This window comes from Manis pentadactyla, chromosome 10 (genome assembly GCF_030020395.1).
Source record: "Manis pentadactyla isolate mManPen7 chromosome 10, mManPen7.hap1, whole genome shotgun sequence".
Lineage (NCBI taxonomy): Eukaryota > Metazoa > Chordata > Mammalia > Pholidota > Manidae > Manis > Manis pentadactyla.
Genome location: NC_080028.1, coordinates 95,806,857 through 95,820,577, shown reverse-complemented (window position 1 = coordinate 95,820,577; position 13,721 = coordinate 95,806,857).

Below are 13,721 nucleotides of genomic sequence, written 5' to 3'. Positions count from 1 at the left end.
AATTCTGTAAAGTCTGTGTTCTACATCATTGTTTAGTCATGGAAATTTCTGCTCAGTTAGCTTGCTGGTCAGCTAATGATTGGATAGAGATTTTCTTAAATCCCTTAAACCAGTAAGTCTCTTAGCCTCTGTTGAAGACTGTGTATGTGTTGGGGCATGTCTTCAGTGTTCTAGCGAGCTGTTTACAGCTCTACCCTCATCTTCATTTCCTGCTTGTGCAGTGTCACAAGGTCAGCCAGAGGTGAGAGGTTTGGGCCCTCTGTCACAGGTCTTTCCTGAGCACTTGCACAGTTATGCCCATGCATGTGGCCTTCTGGAATCCCAGGAATATGTTGGAGCCTTTCTAAGCCCCCTATGGACATCTCATTCCCTGTTTTTATTTATCCTCCTTTTCTCACCAACTGGTATCATCACTTCAGGCAGCCTCAGTGTTAAACAATTGCACCTGATTGTTTTTGACAAATGCCCTAGAGCTAAGGCTGTTTACACAGAGCAAGTTCTGAGGCAGTGGTCAAATAAAGACAATCCCTGAGAATGGAGCTTTTCACGGAGCTTCAAGACAAAACAAATAGTAGCGACAATTTTCTGGATGGGGCTTTGGAAGCTCCAAACCTGTTTTTTCTCCTTCTAGCAGTTGTGGGGCTGCTGGTTTTCACAGCCACCATAGTTGTGAAGCTATCACATTTCAAGCCTACAACAGAGCTATGCAAAGAGAAATGGAAATAAGGCAAGTTAAAACTTCATAAAACTTGCTGTTCTCACTGTGATTCAGCCATATTAAAAACAAGCAAATACTCCTCAGATTGTTGTAAGCCTTTGGTTAATTTCCCAAATCATGAAAAAGTTGATTCTGACAATTTTTTGCCAGCATTCTCATTGATTTTATTAAGGAGAATATTTTCGGAAGCCCTTACTCTGTCATTTCAGAAGTGCTTCAGCCCACCTCCTTGTGTACAGAAAATTTTATTGAAACACAGCCAAGCCCATTCATTTATATTGTCTATAGCTTCTTTCACACCATGACTGAAGAGCTGAGTAGTCGCAACAGAAACCATATGGTCTGCAAAGCCTAAAATATGTACTATCTGGACTTTACATGAGAAGTTTGCCAACCCCTACAGTAAGGCAAGAATATGATATAAAGATTGGAAGAAGTAAATTGCCATTACTCCCAGATGAAATTATTTTGCATTTAGAGAATTTTTAAACTCATAAACAACTGGTTAGAATTAATAAATGCTTATTAAGATGGATATACAAAACCCAATTGAAGGACTTCTTGATCCAGCTAAAATTAGAAAAGCACACTCCCTCCTACTTTTCCCACTGACTACAACTCAAAGCTCGGATGGAACACATACAGCAACTATCTGAGGACTTTGAAATGTAAGTAACCGGAGGTGGATCTGGGAGGGAATGAAACTCAAAGAAAGATTGAAAAAGCAGTGAGTTTCCTGATCTGTTTGTTTGTTTCCCTCCACATATCCAGGTTAAATGCTAGCAGAGCCCAAACCCTGGAACTGTGAAGAGGGTGGAAACAGGATAAGCTCTAAGAAAACCCTGTCTTTCTGACCAGAAAAACAGGAATGGGATATATTGCAGGACAGAGAACATGGAGGGAAAGCCCAACTTATTTTCTTTTGCTTTTATCTGTCCCTGTCCTGAGGCAAACCCCCTCCCCACCCCATGATTCTACATTCCTGGGGTGGTACCAGCAGTCCCGCATACACCTGCAAGTCAGAGAGAAAAAAATTCCTCTCTGATCAGAGAGTGGCTCCTGTAATTGAAGAGGGTGGGGAATCCTCATATTTTTTCTTCTTTGTCTTGCTACTTCTCCCAGTGGTAGGAAGCTCATGATAGCACAGCCAGACTAAAATCCTGGCTTTCTAGTGAAAACACCAAAAAACCAAAAAGGGCCTCATAGAGTTAGAGAGTGTCAGGAAAGTCATGGAGAAGAGGCAGCTGGAAAAAAGAATTCTTTAAAGATGGGAATAAAACCCCAAGGCTTGTGTTGTGCATGCCTGGAAATGACCTGAAACAGCATAGCAAGGGCTTTGAGAATGAGGGCAGGAAACTTTCCCTGTGAAGGGCCAGATAGTAAATATCTTAGGTTTTGTGGGTACCATATGTTCTCTGTCACATATTTTTTCCTTCTTTCTTTTTTTGGTATATATTATAAAAAATATAAGAACCTCTTTTATCTCAGACGCCATTATAAAAACCATCTACAGACTGGACTGGGTTTGTGGGTTGTAGTTTGCCAGCCCTTAGTAGACTGCTAACCAAGGTCCCAGATTGGCCTCTGGGTAGTGCCAACATGGGATGGACCAAAATAGAATCATAAAGGTTTTCAAAGTGTGACTTGTTTTGGAATTTCAGCTCAAACAAGGAAGATCACGACTTGGGGTCGGAACTTAGCCACAGTGATTTCCTTCTTTTAAAAAAGTCAACATTTATCAGAAGATTTTAATACAGACGAGAATTTCATAACATAATGTGCAAAATTCCAGGATAGAATCCAAAGTGGCTCAACATGCACAGAACCAGGAAAATTTCAATAATTCTCAAGGGAAAGGAGAGTCAATGGATGCTGTATTTGTCAGGGCTCTCCAAGGAAACAGAGGCAATACAGGATATGTAGATATAGATGTAAAAGGAGAATTGTTATAGAAATTGGCTCATATGGTGCCTAGCAGAAGAAACCATCAACAAAACAAAAAGGCAACCTACAGAATGGGAAAAGGTATTCACAAGTGGTATATCCAATAAGGGATTAACTTGCAAAATAAATAAAAAACCCATAAAACTCAATGACAAAAAATATATATATACAACTGAAAAATGGGCAGAGCACCCAAATAGACATTTTCCCAAAGAAGACATACAGATGGCCAACAGGCACATGAAAAGATGCTTAACATCACTAATCATCAGGGAAATGCTAATCAAAACCACAAGATATCTCACACCTGTCTGAATGGCTAGTAGTATCAAAAAGATGAGACAAAAAATGTTAGTGGGGATGTGGACAAAAGGGAACGCTTGTGTTGGTGGGACTATAAATTGGTGCAGATGCTATGAAAAACATCATGGAAGTCCCTCAAAAAATTAAAAAAAGAATGATCATATGATCTGATAATTCCATTTTAGGTATTTATCCCAAAAAAGTGAAAATACTAATTAAAAAAAATATCTACTCCGTATGTTCATTGTAGCATTACAATAGCCAAGATATGGAAACAACTTAAATGTCCATCAAAAGATGAATGGGTAAAGATGTGGTATATATACCTAATGGAATATTACTCAGACATGAAAAGAATGAAATCTTGCTGTTTGCAACAGCATGGATGGGCCTAGATGGCTTTATGCTAAGTGAAATAAGTCAGACAGAGAAAGACACTGTGTGACTTTACTTTCATGTGGAATCTAAAAAACAAAAATTAACAAAGACAATAAAACAGGAACAGATGCATAGACACAGAGAACAAGCTGATGACAATAGAATAAGAAATTGGCTCATATGGCTATGGAGGCTGAGAAGTCCCACAATGTGCCATCTGCAAGCTTGGAGAGTACGGAAACTGATGGTGTAAGTCAATCCAAGTCTAATGGGTTGAAAACCAGGAGCTCCAGTGTCCAAGGGCAGGATGAGGTGGATGCCCATCTACTCCAGATGTGTATGCTGTCTCTACCTGCATGCCTGTGCTGCACCATGCATAGGCTTGTAAGTAACTGATTTCCTAACCTGGAGCCCTTCACAATCTTGCCTTGGACTAACAGGCCTATTTTACATCAAAGGAAGGACAGTGGATACTTGACAATGGGATCCATTGTTCCTATCAACCACCACATAACCTGGAAGCAGCCAGCTTGGTTGACCACTGGAATTGCCTATTTAACGTTCAGAATAAAGTGCCAGTTTGAGGAAAGTGCCCCACGGGGTTGGGAGCTTATATCAAAGTGGACTTGGAATTTATTTGAATTGGGTATGGTGAGACCAACAAATCACGAAAAGACTGCCACAGAGGAAATGCTTTTACTCAGTGTTACCCAGAAATGAGAGGCATGGCAGGCCGTGCAGGGCCACACAGGGAAGCAACCTGGGTCAGTCAGGCAAAAGGCTTTATTGTGCTTTCCGCAAGAAGGAATGGGTGAGGCAGGGGAAATGAATGCACTGAGTAGGTTTGGGATCGGCTAGTCTGAGTGATTGTAGCAGGCTCTAGGGTGTAGGGCCTGTCCCTAGTTGTCTGATGGCTGTCCCTGGGATGATTAGGGAAAAGGAATACTACCTTCTGGAGTATGAAAGCCAGAAAGAGGAGGTGTTTCAGAATATAGGCTCTGGATTGGTTTGTCTGCACATCAAAGATGTGCTCATAGGCAAACATTTACTATCTCTAGGAATTAGCTAGCCTGGGAAGGGGCAGTCTCTCTAGGATTAGCAAAATTCCAAGATATCAAATCATCATAAAATACAGAAAATAAAAAACATAATTAATACAGAGCTGTCCTCTGTAATATCGTATATACATTGAACCAGTTGATATGTTATACCTCCATAGCTAGAATTCGAATGTTCAGGAACCAAGGATTGGCCCCTCTCAAATCCCTCCCAGTGATCCTAGTGGGATTTGTGCTGCACCAGACCTGGGGCCATGTTCTCAGGGTCTGGGGAAACATTTCCACCAGAAAAGCCACTAAAGGTTCCAGTGAACTTGAATCTATATTTGTTATTGTCACATTGGGTTTCTTATGCTGGTGGAATAGAAGAAAAAGGCAGGGATTTCCCATACTGATTTGGAGGCAGTTATCATTGATTATCTTGAGGAAGCTGGGGTGTGATAGAGTGGGGGCAGGGAGGAGTGTAATCTGAACCTTGAGGTTTCACTGGGGCATCTGTTGATTGCTTTGAGTCTGTTGATATGGTAAACAGGTGACATCATGGCCTGACAAAGGCAACCCAGATCCCTCAGGGACTAGGGCTTGGGTCACCCAGCAGGCAAGCGACTTGGACCTGCTGAAGTGCTGGCCAAGCACGAAGGAAATCTTGCACAGGTTGGTATCATCTATGTATCTTCTTTGGAGAAATGGTGTAGGTAAATTTGTAATATTTCCTTAATATCTTGCCTAACATCTGCATATCAGTAGGCTTTCCAAGGTGGAAAGAAGTATGGCTTTAGTGTATTTGCATCATTCCTCAGGGGTGGAGAGAACATCATCTCCATATCAATGAGTAATTATTTGGACAACAGAGGGCTTATCTGTATCTGAGAGGTGAGGGGAAGGGCTGGTTTTGCTTCTGCTGGAGCAGAAAAGAGAGAAGAGCCTGGACTGCAGTTTGTAAGCAATAAACGAAATTTAAACTTTATTTCTCCTTCTGACTGATTTCGGTTTTTAGAGGAATTTTGCCCCAGGATTTCCTCTCCCTGGACTTAACATCTGATGTTAGTTGACAGGATTCCTCTGAACCCGAAATATATCATAATGGGTGCGACCCTAGAAATGATGGGGAGAAGTGGCACTCACGCTGAGGGACATATGTCTACACTCGTGTGGTCATGGAAGCACCACCACTGCTGTTGGCTGTGCCAACCCCAGCCCGTGGCCTGAGCCTAAGGCTACTGCTTCTGCCACTGCTGCTGCTCCTGTTGCCAGCCGGAGCCCGGTCACAATTATGGAAAGGAGCAGAGGTCCGGGTCACCTTGATAGAGAAGCAACTGGCTTCTGTGTATCACGCCTTGCTGGCAATGGAGCCCATCACTGGAACAGCTCTGACCAAGGTAATAACCACCTATCCCATCGTGGGGTGGGTGAGAGACTGGACCCAAAGGCCATGGAATGGTGTGGCACAGACACCTACTGTATATCATATGACTGGCCATTTGCCTTTGGCATCCCCAGGGAATGACGAAGCAGATGCATTCATCTGGCTAGAAGGAAAGCTTGCCTTTGATGTGGCCCAATGGCTACATCAGCATTTGTTGCACGTGGGGCAAAAGACAATGTGGGCTGTAGCCCGTTGGTGGGGCTTGCCATTGACCTTTGAAGAAGTCAGTCAAGCCAAGAAGGAGTGCCCTGCATGTTGTGCAGATCAGCAAACCACCAAGAGGGACCTAGAGCATCTCTGTAGCCTATGGCCGGTCACTGGTGATTGAGACTAATCAAGGCACCCACTTTACTGGACATGCGTTGCAAGGATGGGTACAGCAATTAGGAATAAAATGGATGTGGCCCTGGACATTTCAACACATAGACCGGTGATGGCTGGCTGTTCTGGCACCTTGGGGAAAAAGGCCTGGAAGCTGGCCTCCTGTGTATTCCTAGAATAACAGCAAAGTGGCACCCCAAAATCACGGTTATTTGCCTCTATAGTCCTTATACCCTGGATGCACCCTCTGGCAGCAGCTGCCACGTGATGCCTGGACTGGATGAACTTTGGACTTAATCTGCATGGGATTCAGAACCTAGCTGAATCCTTTGGCTTGAGAATTATCATGATTGTGTTGCTGTTGTCAAGAAAAAAATTCTTAAAGAGAGGCTTGACTTTGTCTAATATTCGGTAAAAGTTTTGTGAGTAATCTAGCATGGTTGTTAGGAACGAGTAAACAAGTGTAGAAACATTTTGTGCTTAGTGAGAGATTGTGCTGTAAAGTATTTACTTAATCTGCATAGGCTGAATCTTCTGGCTTGAGGATTATCATGATTTTATTGCTGTTGCTATTGTATGTCATTAGTTTGGTCAGAGGAGGGGAAACGAGTAAATTGTAAGGTGAGATTTCTGGAGGGGTGGCCTGTAGGTAAAATTGTAATATTTCCAGAATGTCTCACCTGGCTTTAGTACATCTGCATATCAGTAGGCATCCTGAGGAGGAAAGAAGTATGGCTTTAGTGCATTTGCATCATTCCTCAGAGGTAGAGAAGTTCATCCCCATATCAATGGGTAATTACCTGGGCAACAGAGGGCTTATCTGTACCTGAGAGGTGAGGGGGAAAGCCAGTTTTGCTTCTTCTGGAGCTGGAAAGAGAGATGGGCCGGACTGCAGTTTGTAAGCAATAAATGGGTTTTAAACTTTATTTCTCCTTTTGACTGATTTCAGTTTCTAGAGATATTTTGCCCTGGATTTCCTCTCCCCAGACTTACAAATAGCTATTCAACTCCTTTGTTCATATATTAATTGGGTTGTTTGTTTAGGGTTGCATTTTAGGAGTTCTCTCTCTATCTGGCTATTAATGCCTTATCAGATGTATGATTTGCCAATATTTTCTCCCATTTGGTGTGTGCCTTATTACTCTGTTAATAGTGTCTTTTGATGCCCAAAGTTTTAGAATTTTCATCAAATCCAATTAATGTTTTTCTTTTGTTATGTGTCTGTAGTGTAATATCCAAGAAGTCATTGCCAAATCCAATGTAGTAACCTTTTGTCCTATGTTTTCTTCTAAGAGTTTTATTGCTTTAGATCTTCCGTTTAGACCTTTGATCCATTTTGAGTTAATTTTGTATACACTGGTAGATAAGGGTCAAATTTCATTCTTTTTTATGTAGATATCCTTTTTTTCCCAGAACTAATTGTTGAAAACAAATAGCTTTTGAATGGCTATGCACTTCAGTTAAAAATCACTTAACCATATTTGCAAGGTTGTATTTCTGGCTCTGTATTATATTTCATTGGTCTATATGTCAGTCTTTATGCCAGTTTCACACTTATTTGATTATTGTAGCTTTGTAGTAAGTTTTGAAATCAGGAAGTGTGAGTCCTCTAGTTTTGTTCTTCTTTTTCAAGATTGCTTTGGCTATTCAGAGTCCCTTGAGATTCCACATGAATTTTAGGGTGGGCTTTTTTATTTCTGCAAAATCGTCATTTGGATTTTGATAGGGATTGCACCGAATTTGTAGAACTCTTTGGGTAGTATTAACATTTAACAATATTAAGTCTTGCAATCTGTGAACATGGGACATATTTCCATTTATTTATATAGTCTTTATTTTCTTTCAGAGATGTTTCATAATTTTCATTGTTTAAGGCTTTCACCTCCTTGGTTAAGTTAATTCCTAAATATTTTATTCTTTTTGATGCTACTGTAACTGGAATTGTATTTGCAAATTTCCTTTTCAGATTGTTCATTGTTTGTACTGATTTTTGTGAGTTGACTTGTATCCTGATACTTTACTGAATTCATTTATTAGTTCTAACAGTTTTTTTTGTGGACTCTTTAGGGTTTTCTACACTTAAAGATCATGTCTGCAAGCAGAGATAATTTTACTTTTTGCTTTTGATTTCTGTTTCTTGCCTAATTGCTCTGGCTAAAACTTCTAGTCCTCTGTTGAGTAGAAGTGGTAGAAGTGGGTAACACTTCTACCTAAAGCCAGGGGAGGGAAAAAGATAGAGGTAACACTTTCAGTCTTTCACCATTGAGTATGGTGTACACCTGGATTTTTCATATGTATGAATATGACATTTATTATGTTGAGGTAATTTACTTCTATTCTTTTTGAGTGTTTTTATCATGAAAAGGTCTTGATTTTGTGCATCAATTGTGCATCAATCCTCCTGCATCAACTGAGATGATCATGTGGATTTTTGTCCTTCATACTGTTAATGTTGCATGTTACACTGATTGATTTGGGGATCTTGAGACATCTTTATATTGCAGGAATACCACTTGGTTGTGGAGTATAATTCTTTTAATACACTGTTAAATTTGTTGGCTAGGATTTTGTTGAGGATTTTTAAATGAATAATCATGAGAGATTGGAGTGTAGTTTTCTTGTGGTGTCTTTGGCTTTGTTATGGGGTCATGCTGGCCTCATAAAATAAGTTAGGAAGTAGTCCCTCCTCTTCAGTTTTTTGGAAAAGTTTGAGAAGTATTGGTATTTCTTTAAATGTTTGATAGAATTCACCAGTTATGACATCAGTTCTAGATTTTCTCTTCTGGGAAATTTTTGATTACCAATTCAATCTCCTTAGTAGTGTAGGTCTATTCAGATTTTCTATTTCTTCATAATTTAATGTTGGTAGATTTTGTGTTTCTAGGGCTTTGTCCAAAATAAATATTTAGTTATTCCATTTGTTGTGTACAATTGTTCATAGTACTCTCATAATTCTTCTTATTTCTGTGGAATCCGTCATGATTCCCCAACTTGCATTACTGATTTTAGTAATTTCAGTCTTCCCTTTTTTACTTAGTCTGTGTAGCTAAACATTTGTCAATTTAGTTGGTCCTTCAAAGAACAACTTTTGGTTTTATTGATTTTCTCTATTGTTTTTCTATTCTCTACTTCATTACCTCTGCTCTTATCTTGATTATCTTTTTCCCTCTCCTGGCTTTAGGTGTCATTTGTTCTTTTTCTAGTTCCTTGAGTTATAAAATTAGGTTGCTGATTTGAGATCTTTCTTGTTTTTTAATAAAAGTGTTTAGCACTGCTTTTGCTGTGTCCCATAAATTTTGGTATGTTGTCTTTTCTTTTCATTCATCTCTAAGTATTTTCTAATTATCCACCCACATGGTTTCTTCTTTAATTCACTGATTGTTTAAAAGTTGGTTGTATAATTTCCACAGCTTTGTGAATTTTCCATTTTTCCTTCTGTATTGATTTCTAACTTCACCTCATTGTGGTCAAGGATGACACTTTGTATATCTTCCTTTTTAGGTCTATTGAGACTTAATTTTTGTGGCTGACATATAATCTATCCTGAAAAATGTCCTATGTGCACTTAAGAAGCACAGGTATGCTGTAGTTATTGAGTAGATTGTTCTACACATGTCTGTGGATCTAGTTAGTTTGCTGTGTGGTTTAAATTTCTTATTTTTTATGTAGCTTCTGTCTGGTTATTCTATCCATTATTGCATGCTGGATATTGAAGTCTAAAACTATTATTGTAGAACTGTCTATCTCTCCTTCTATGATGTCAGGTTTTGCTTCATATATTTTGATGGTCTAACATTAGGTGCATAATGTTTGTAACATAACTTTTTGCTGTAGTGAACCTTTTATTAATATATAATGTCCTCCGTTGTCTCTTGTAACCTTTTAAAGAATTTTAGGATGGCTATAATAAAAAAACTTCCTTTTTTGTATAAAGACCTTTTTTGATTTAAGGTCTATTTTGTCTGCTATTAGTGTAGCTGCTTCTCAATATTTGGAGGACATGGTCCTTTTTCTCCACCCTGGGTCCCACCATTTAAGGACAAGCTGTTCCAGGAACATGTTGGGGACAGATTGTGGATGGGGGTGGGGGATAGATAGCTGCATTTGATAAGAGCTGAAATGGACTGAAATCAACTGAAATTTACCATCTAAGCCTTCCCCTGAAAGTTGAAAGCCTTCCATAGTCTCCAGAGTTCAAAAAAGTTGTATCAGACAGATTCTGCCAGTGCAATTGTTATCTAGGTGGAGAGGTAGATTGCTGATGCATCTTACCCACCATCTCCCCAGAATCCTGTATTAAATTGTTTATAGTTTATGCCTGTCCACTACCTTGAAGACTCAGTGCCATATGGATGTAATGTGGACTAAAATGGATCTGAATGTTGCAAGGGGTAGCCTGTAGCAGATGATTTTGATGCCCTCTGTCACATTCCCTCAGCTTCCCTCTGATTTCATCGGCAGCTGGGTGGACAGCTCTAGGTGAGCTCAGGTACACTGAGAGTGTCCAATGAGAGGCATGTGGCATGTGTCCCTCCCTCCCTGGTTTGTGGTTCTCTCCAAAAACAAGGGCTGCTTAGTCTATGAGCAAACACTGACAGCAGAATTGTGGGAGAGTCAATACTCCCAAGAGAAATTCTCAGCTACTGGGGCACAGGAGGCAATGGACAGATGCTCCATCCTCCCTCTTCCAGAAGGACAATGCTGGAAGACTGTTCTCTGCAGCAGTCCCCATAGAATCAAGCCCCCACTGCTGAGAGCGGTGACTATTGATAACACACCCCAACACTGGCTCTTCATCTTTCTCCCTCACATTTCTCTTGCTGCTTCTACTTATTTCCTGAGACATATTCCTCTCAAAAAAACTCCCAACTCCCCAGACCTTGTTGTTGGCTCTGCTTTGGGGGCAATCCAAATTAAGACACCCTTTAATCAAAGGGTCCTGGTGGAGGGGCTAGGATGGTCAGGGCAGCAAACGAGGCACTTGCAGCATTTAGGGTGGATGCTGACACATGGAGGAGACAGTCACATTAGGATGTACTGGCAGAATATCAGGTCTTGTTTCTACTTATGAGACAGTTCAAGACTTAGTAAGGAATCTACAGGTGCAAGACCTGAGTAGGGTAAGTCCTTTGCAACCAGTTCTTTCATGTATTCATACAGTTTCAAGATAAAGACCACTTTCAGGTGGTTATCTGACTGGCTGGGCCTACCTCCCTGGTATCCAGCATTTACAAAGCAGGTAAATGGTCATTCCTTTACTAAATGAAACTTCAGTCAGAATTTGTCTTGTTTGTTTGGTTTGATGGTCAGGTTGTACCAAACATTACATATGGTGCTTACAGTAATAATCGTGATGAAAACATTGAAATATTTAAAATATTAAAAGTAACGTTTATGGGCACTTACTGAATACCAGAAAATGTGCTAAGTGCTTTATAGGTAGCATCTTATATGCTTCCCAGGGACTGCGTGGGGTAACCATCATTGTTACTTCCATGTTCTTGATGAAGAAACAGATTCAGAGAGGTTAAGTAGCTTGCCCAGGGTCACTCTGCAGTTAAGTGACTGAGTTAGTGTTCTCACCCTCCCTCTGCCTCTTTAATGGAGCCGTGAGCTCTAACACCTAACTCAGTGCCTGGCACCGTGGGGTATAGGCAGGGTCCTGTAAGACGGGTTCATCTCTGCACACTGGCTCCAGTGTAGGGCCTGACTCAGAGTGTCCATTGGCCTCTGTATCCACCTCTTGAACCTGTGCACACACAGGTGAGACCAGCCCCCAGCCTCCCTCGGCGACTCGGAGAAACCTTGAACTCTCCTCTGGATCAGCCCTTCTCAGTGCAGATGAACTGCTGTTGATGTTCCTTGGACATAATTTTCAGTGAGACAGGATCATTTGGAAAGTCATAAATACACATTCAGATGCACATGATGGATAATAAACTTGGCTCCAACGAGTCACTTGAGCTCCCATAAATCTGGGCTGCGTTTTCTTCCTTGGTGCCTATAAATCAGGCCCTATCTCCTCCTTCTTCTCTGTCATCCTGGCGTCCCCTACCTGCCATCCATTAGGCTGCAGGTGGAGTGTCTGACAGCCAGCCCCACATGCAGCCCTCATGCCCTCCCTGCACACATCCTGCCACTGTCCTCAGGGGCTCAAGCATCTGTCCCATTTTAGGTCTCCTTTGTGCTTGTCTGAACAGCAGCTGCCCCACATAACTTGCTGGGCACCAGCCTGATGGGGTTTTAACAAGATACAATTTTTTAAAGGCAGGCTGAGCTGCTTCTTGCCTCTCCCCTCCCCTGGGCCTGTGCCTCTGAGGGCTGTTTTCAACTAGCAATTCAAGAGGCAGGGAAAACCTCATGGTGTCTGGAGTCAGACTGAATGGTTCTATAACTAGAGATTTCAACCAAGTCCCTTCTCTAGGCCTCACTGTGATCATTTGTAAGATGGAGACAATAATCTCAGTTCTCCAGGATTATATGTATTACTCTGGGTCATAATACTCAGGTAACCAACATCAGAGGAAGCCTCAAACCTCAGTTGTTTAACCCAAAACAAAGGTTTAATTTTTTGCTAAGTGTGACCTGGAGGTCTTCCATCTTATAGCTTTATTATCTGGAATGTGTGTCTCCAAGATTGCTGCAGTAGGAGAAAATAGAGAGATGGAGAAAACACATGGGTTGTAACTGCTTCAGCTCAGAAATGATGTGGCTCACCTCTGCTCATATTCTACTGGGCAGAACTAGTCACATGGTCCCAGGCTAATCACAAAGGATGCTGGGAAATGCAGAAGCATGTGCCTAATCAGTGAACATTTACATTCCTGCCAGAATAGTTGTGTTTAAATAAGTGCTACTCACAAAAGAGAGTAAGGCTGGGCTCTAAGGTGAAGCTAGATCAGGATTGGCTCATTTATATACAGCCCTGTTACAAAATGGCACGTGGTGGTCCCGGCCCCTTAGGACCTCGCTGGGGTGGCACAAGTGCACACACCTGGCATACCTCTTTGGGCCAGTTTAGCACCTTTTCCCCAAATTTGGCCAACAGGGGGAGGCCTGGGGTGCCCCCACTGCTCTAAGTAGCCATTCTTATGGGTTAGGCTGAGGCTCTGGGGTCAGACAGCTGGATCAGAAGGCTCAGACCCACTACTGACTCACTCTGTCCTCCAGGTGGGCAGAGATCCTTCTCAACCTCCTCAATTTTCTTCCATGTGAAATGAGGTCACCATGGGAATTCCATGACGGTTATAAAGGGCCCAGAGCCAGGTTTCAAACAGGTGCTCAGGAAGTGGAGTTCATTCAAAGTCGCACCATTTTCTGTGATACAATGCATGCTCCCTGAGGGCTGAGCTCTCTCCCTGTCACACTCCCGCCACCCACCCCTTCCTAGGGCTGTCACCTAATAGCACCCATGGCCTTCCAGCCCCTGGCTCCTCCCAGCCTCTGTTGTGGCTTCAGGCTCCCATTCTTCAAGAGGATGAGAGGAAGTCTCCTGCCCACAGTTCGCTCTGCCTGCAGGAAGCCCTCTGTGATTTCCCTGGCTCTCCTGGGTGTGGGGACAAAGTTGGCTGCT